We start from the raw sequence: 6,000 nt of genomic DNA, 5'->3' as shown, positions 1-6,000 counted from the left end.
AAAAGCTCATCTGACACTAAACTTTAACCAGCACTGCAACACATAAAACAAAAATAGGAATCATTCTATACAAATCCCCCTCTAGCGTACTGATCCAGAGAAAACAGCAGCTGTTCATGGGAGTGCTGTATATATTCACTATGGATGTGGCTTATGGCTTTACAGTTTCCTCTCATTATGTGGCCGTCAGTCTGTCTGCCGTGGGCCTGTTTGGCCAATGGGGATTTAACGGGTGTGGCACCTCAAAAGTTGTATTTGCATACAAATTTAATTTAGGGTAAATACACACACTATTAAATATTTATCCACTCGTCATAGAATTACAAAAAGGACATAAATAATTCCAGTGCATGTTTACCTAAAAATTGCAGTTCACACATGACAGTACTAAATCATTAGTATCAAGGATACAAATAACAACTCCACCTCCACACACTGCGACTAACAATAATGGCTGATACAGAACAGTATCTGGCCAGCTGTTTGATCTTCCTCTTAGACATACCGTACCTGTGAGCTGTAACCCCTCACTACAAGCCAATGTACATGACCTAGACTCCCAAAAATAAAAATTAAGAGTTGACACTTATAACCAATGTTGTTAATACACTGATCAAGAGGTTGGTATTTAAGCAGTTTAGTTAGAAAGATTTCCTCCAGACTGTGATCAAACACACCCCACTTCCAGCACAAAAACTCTCCGCTGCATCTCATTTACAATAGCAGCATTTCCACTATCAGGCCAGTACGAGCCAGGACTATCGACTGGCCATCCGGGGCCAATAGCCTCAAATGTCGAGAAGTGAGACCAATATTGACCTGCATTTAAGAGCTTTACGCTTGTGCTGTTCTGCCTATTGAGCCATATCCATCTACAGAGCCATACGGGTGCATTAACCGAGGATGTGCCTCTGCATGTGTATTTGACGCTGCTAAACCAGATACTTCAGATGCGTCACTAGACTTCAATATCAGATGAACTGCGGTAGAAAATTAAACATATTGAACTGCGGTAAAATTTACTTTTAGAGTAGGTTTAAAACTGGGTACTTTTTACTCTCACTCAAGTAAATTTCTAATAATTTTTTTTAAACATTTACTTCTTAACAATGTGTGGCATTACTGTCGTTACATTACTGGGTTTAATTTGAATTAATGTGTAATTTATTAATGAGAGAATCTCTCACAGACTGTCACTCAATCAGTGCAGCAGCTTCAAACTCTTCAAAGTGAAACACTTTCTTCCATCCACACAGTGAAAAAAAGAATAGTTCTGCCTTCATTTAACACCAAGACAAGCTGATATTCAAGATTAAAATCACAGCTCCAAATTCAGGCAGTGCGCTGAGGTAAATTTTGGCTCTAATTCTAACGCAGGCTTTTCTGTGTAATGAGATGGTCATTTTTTAGGGTGATTCTGTATCTGGGCTCTTGTAACATCAGTTTTTAAGTGTACATTTTTAAATCAGTGCAGCAATATATCAGTGCGCTTTGTACCTCATGTCATAAGGAGTATTTATGCATTTACTCCGCACCCTCGGGGGGTACTGGAAAAAATCGCAGTAACTTCAGCCAGATTAACTGTATAAATCCATATAAACATCCAAGTTGATTGTAAATCACTGCCATTCGCGTGATCAACAACTGGAGCGAACAGACAGCATTTCTGCGCATGCACAATGAGGTGCACGGGGCGTGCATATGTGAGATGTGCGGGCGCAAGGCAATCGTGACGATGAGAGTGACTGCATCTGCAATCGTTCACTATTTCCTGTATAGTGAATGGCAGTTAGTGCACTATATCTCAGCAGTAAGTGAATGAAATGAGTGAATTCGGACGTGAGTGTCGGAGCTCTGGGGTTGTTGCAGAAACGTCACATATGAAATTTTAAAATACTTGGGCTGTATTAGATATTCTTATTAAATAATATGTTAATACAATAAATCTTCATTCTGTTTTTCATTTTTAATATATACTGTGTGTTAATATAAAGAGTAAATACATTTGATCAAATAAAGAGTACATTTTAAAATGTATCTGAATGTTTTGTCTCTCTATATTTTATTATGTTATTTTAATCCAGTAATGATTTGTCAAAAAGTTATTTACTACATTCAGAATAAAATAAAACATTGCAGGAGTGAAGGAAGCAGTAAACTCCTAGCTCGTACATCTTTGTGACGAAGCAGGCGGAGAATGGGGATCTATATGCAGCAGTTTATTCAAAAAACATAAAGAAAAACTCAGAAGAAAGCAAAACAAGGGAGACCTGGCACAGAGCATCCAAAACATGCAAGAACTAACAAGGGAAACAAGGAAACTAAAGGGCTTAAATACACAAATGGAACAGACAAGGGAATAAGGAACACCTGGGGAAACAATCAGGGAAAGAGAACTAATCAGGAGAAAACAATCATAAAATGAAACTACAAAGGACTACAAAAACCAAACAGGAAACAGGAACTAAACTAAATTTCAACATAAAAGCACAAAAACAAAAAGACAACAGTGAACATGACAGAGCCCCCGCTTTAAGGAGCGGATTCCAGACGCTCCAAAAAGTAAAAACAAAACAAGAAAAACAAAAAACAAATTGTCCAAGGGGGCCAACAGGCAGTCCAAGGGGGCACAGGGGGCAAACAGGCAGTCCAAGGGGGCACAAGGGGCAGACAGGCAGTCCAAGGGGGCACAAGGGCCTGGGAGGCGGCCACAGGACGGGGACTGGGTCAGGGGGCCTGGGAGGAGGCCACCGGACAGGGACTGGGTCAGGGGGCCTGGGAGGCGGAACCATGGAAGGCCCTGGAGGCGGAGCCGTGGGGGGCTCGCGAGGCGGAGCCGTGGGAGGCTCGCGAGGCGGAGCCGTGGGAGGTTCGGGAGGCTCGGGAGATGGAGCTGAGGGAGGTGGCGCCGTAGGAGGCTCTAGAGGCAGTGACCTGGAAGGCTCTGGAGGCAGAGCCGAGGGAGGCGGAGCCGTGGGAGGCTCAGGAGGCGGAGCCGTGGGAGGCTCAGGAGGCAGAGCTGAGTGAGGTGGCGGCGTAGGAGGCTCTAGAGGCGGAGACCTGGAAGGCTGTAGAGGCGGAGCCGAGGGAGGTGGCGCCGTAGGAGGCTCTAGATGCGGGGCCGTGGAAGGCTTGGGAGGTGGAGCTGAGGGAGGTGGAGCCATAGGAGGCTCTAGAGACGGAGCCGTGGAAGGCTCGGGAGGCAGAGCTGAGGGAGGTGGCGCTGTAGGAGGCTCTAGAGGCGGAGCCCGGGAAGGCTCGGGAGGTGGAGCCCTGGGAGGTAGAGCCGTGGAAGGCTCTAGAGGCGGAGCCCTGGAAGGCGGAGCCCTGGGAGGTTCGGGAGGCTCGAGAGGCGGAGCCCTGGGAGGCTCGAGAGGCGGAGACCTGGGAGGCGGAGGCGTTGAAGACTCGAGGGGCGAAGTCTTGGGAGGCTCGAGAGGCAGAGCCCTGGAAGGCTCGAGAGGCGGAGACCTGGGAGGCTTGAGAGGAGCCCTGGAAGACTCGAGAGACTTGGGAGGCGGAGCCCTGGAAGGCTTGGGAGGAGGAGCCCTGGCGGACTCGAGAGACTTGAGAGGTGGAGCCCTGGAAGGCTCGGGAGGTGGAGCCCTGGAAGACTCGAGAGACTTGAGAGGCGGAGCCATGGGAGGCTCGAGAGGCGGAGCCCTGGAAGGCTCGAGAGGCTCGAGAGGAGGAGCCCTGGGAGGCTCGAGAGGCGGAGCCCTGGAAGGCTCGAGAGGCTCGAGAGGAGGAGCCCTGGAAGGCTCGGGAGGCGCTGGCTCTTGGACGTCATGGGTGCTGGCGCTGGCTCTGGGACGGTCGAGGCTACAGGTGCTGGCTCTGGGACGGTCGAGGCTACAGGCGCTGGCTCTGGGACGGTCGAGGCTACAGGCGCTGGCTCTGGGACGGTCGAGGCTACAGGCGCTGACCGCTGGCAGGCGTAGGCGCTGGCTCGCTGACCGTGGCAGGTGTAGGCTCTGGCTCGCTGACCGTGGCAGGCGGAGACTGGGGAGCAGAAGCCTTTCCTCTTCTCCTCCTCCGAGCGAATGGAGCTGGCAACGCTGGCTCGGTGGTCGTGGCAGGCGTGGGCTCTGGCTCGCTGACCGTGGCAGGCGTGGGCGTTGGCTCGTTGGCCGTGGCAGGCATGGGGGAAGTCTGGGGGGTGACCTCAGTGGGAGGAGATGTTACACCCTCCTCCTCAACACCCACAGTGAACGGTGAGCCGCTCACTCGTAGAGTCTCCTCCACAAACTCGAGGATCCTCCAGTGAGGTTCTGCCGGAGGCAACAGCTCCTTTAGTGAACTACAGAGACCTGCTCTGAAGAAAACCACCAAGGAAAATTCTGGGTAGTCCACTAAATTTGCCAGATCTAAGAACTCACGAACGTGATACTCAACTGGACGGTCCTCTTGCCTGAGGAGGAGAATTCTGACAGCTGCTAGATCCATAATGGTGGTTAGTTCTTCTGTGACGAAGCAGGCGGAGAATGAGGATCTATATGCAGCAGTTTATTCAAAAAACATAAAGAAAAACTCAGAAGAAAGCAAAACAAGGGAGACCTGGCACAGAGCATCCAAAACATGCAAGAACTAACAAGGGAAACAAGGAAACTAAAGGGCTTAAATACACAAATGGAACAGACAAGGGAATAAGGAACACCTGGGGAAACAATCAGGGAAAGAGAACTAATCAGGGGAAAATCAATCATAAAATGAAACTACAAAGTTCATTTTCAACATAAAAGCACAAAAACAAAAAGACAACAGTGAACATGACAATCTTCCCCGTGGTGGATTGTGGGAAATTAACCGTCATCGAGTGTACTTGAAATGTACACTTGAAATTAGAGTGCCTTGTGCGTAAGAATGAAAGAACAAAAGTAGGGAACGAGTGGCTCACTCAGAATTCAGACACTCTTACAAAATAGCAAAAACTCGAAATAGTGCACTATATAGTGGATAGGGGGCGGTTTCAGACACAGAGAGTGTCCCACGCCCGGAGTTGGTGCCCTACGTAGGTTGTGTTCTCTGCATTTAGAGAGTGCATTAGAGATTACGATCCTGAAAACTGTAACTACACTGAAATAAGAATCAACGCAGGACATTAAAAGCTATGAAATAGTGAAAGAAGGCATTAATAAACATGATCTTGCTTTGGTTTATTTTTCAGCATTATATATAATGTCCTTGTGGGAAATTTTCATGTTTTCAATCTAAAAATTACTAGAAATGTTTCCAAACCTTATTGACAAATTCATCCAGATCTGACAAGAGCCCTTAAAGGGATAGTTCACCCAAAAATTACAATTCTCATTATTTACTCACTCTCATGCAACCCCAGATGTGTATGACTTTCTTTCATCTACTGAACTCAAATGAAAACTTTTAGAAGAATTTCTCAGCTCCATGCAATGCAAATGAATGGGTGGCAACATTTTAAAGCTAAACAAACAAACATAAATCAGCATAAAAATAATCCATAAGACTAGTAGTTAAATCAATATATTCAGAAGCGATGAGATAGGTGTGGATGAGAAACAGAGAAACAGATCACTTTCCCATTCTTCTTGTGTTTTTGATGATTCACATTCATCTCTGCATATCACCCGCTGCTGTCAAAAATGATAAATATTGTTCGGTTTCTCACCCACACCTATCATATCACTTCAGAAGATATGGATTTAACTACTGGAGTCTTATGGATTAATTTTATACTGCCTTTATGTGCTTTTTGAAGCATCAATTGTGGCCTACAGAGCTAAAATATTCTTCTAAAACTCTGAATTTGTGTTCTGCAGACAAAAGGAAGTCATAAACATCTGGGATGGCATGAGGGTGAGTAAATGATTAGATCATTTACATTTTTGGGTAAATTATCTCTTTAAAGTGATAGCTCAGCCATAATTTAATATTCTGTCATAATTTCTCTACCCTCATGTTGTTCAAACCAGTGTGAGGCTTTGTATTATGTGGAACACAAAATATGTTAGACAGAATGTTAAC

The sequence above is a fragment of the Xyrauchen texanus genome, chromosome 21 (assembly GCF_025860055.1).
Source record: "Xyrauchen texanus isolate HMW12.3.18 chromosome 21, RBS_HiC_50CHRs, whole genome shotgun sequence".
NCBI lineage: Eukaryota > Metazoa > Chordata > Actinopteri > Cypriniformes > Catostomidae > Xyrauchen > Xyrauchen texanus.
This window is presented reverse-complemented; position numbering follows the sequence as displayed.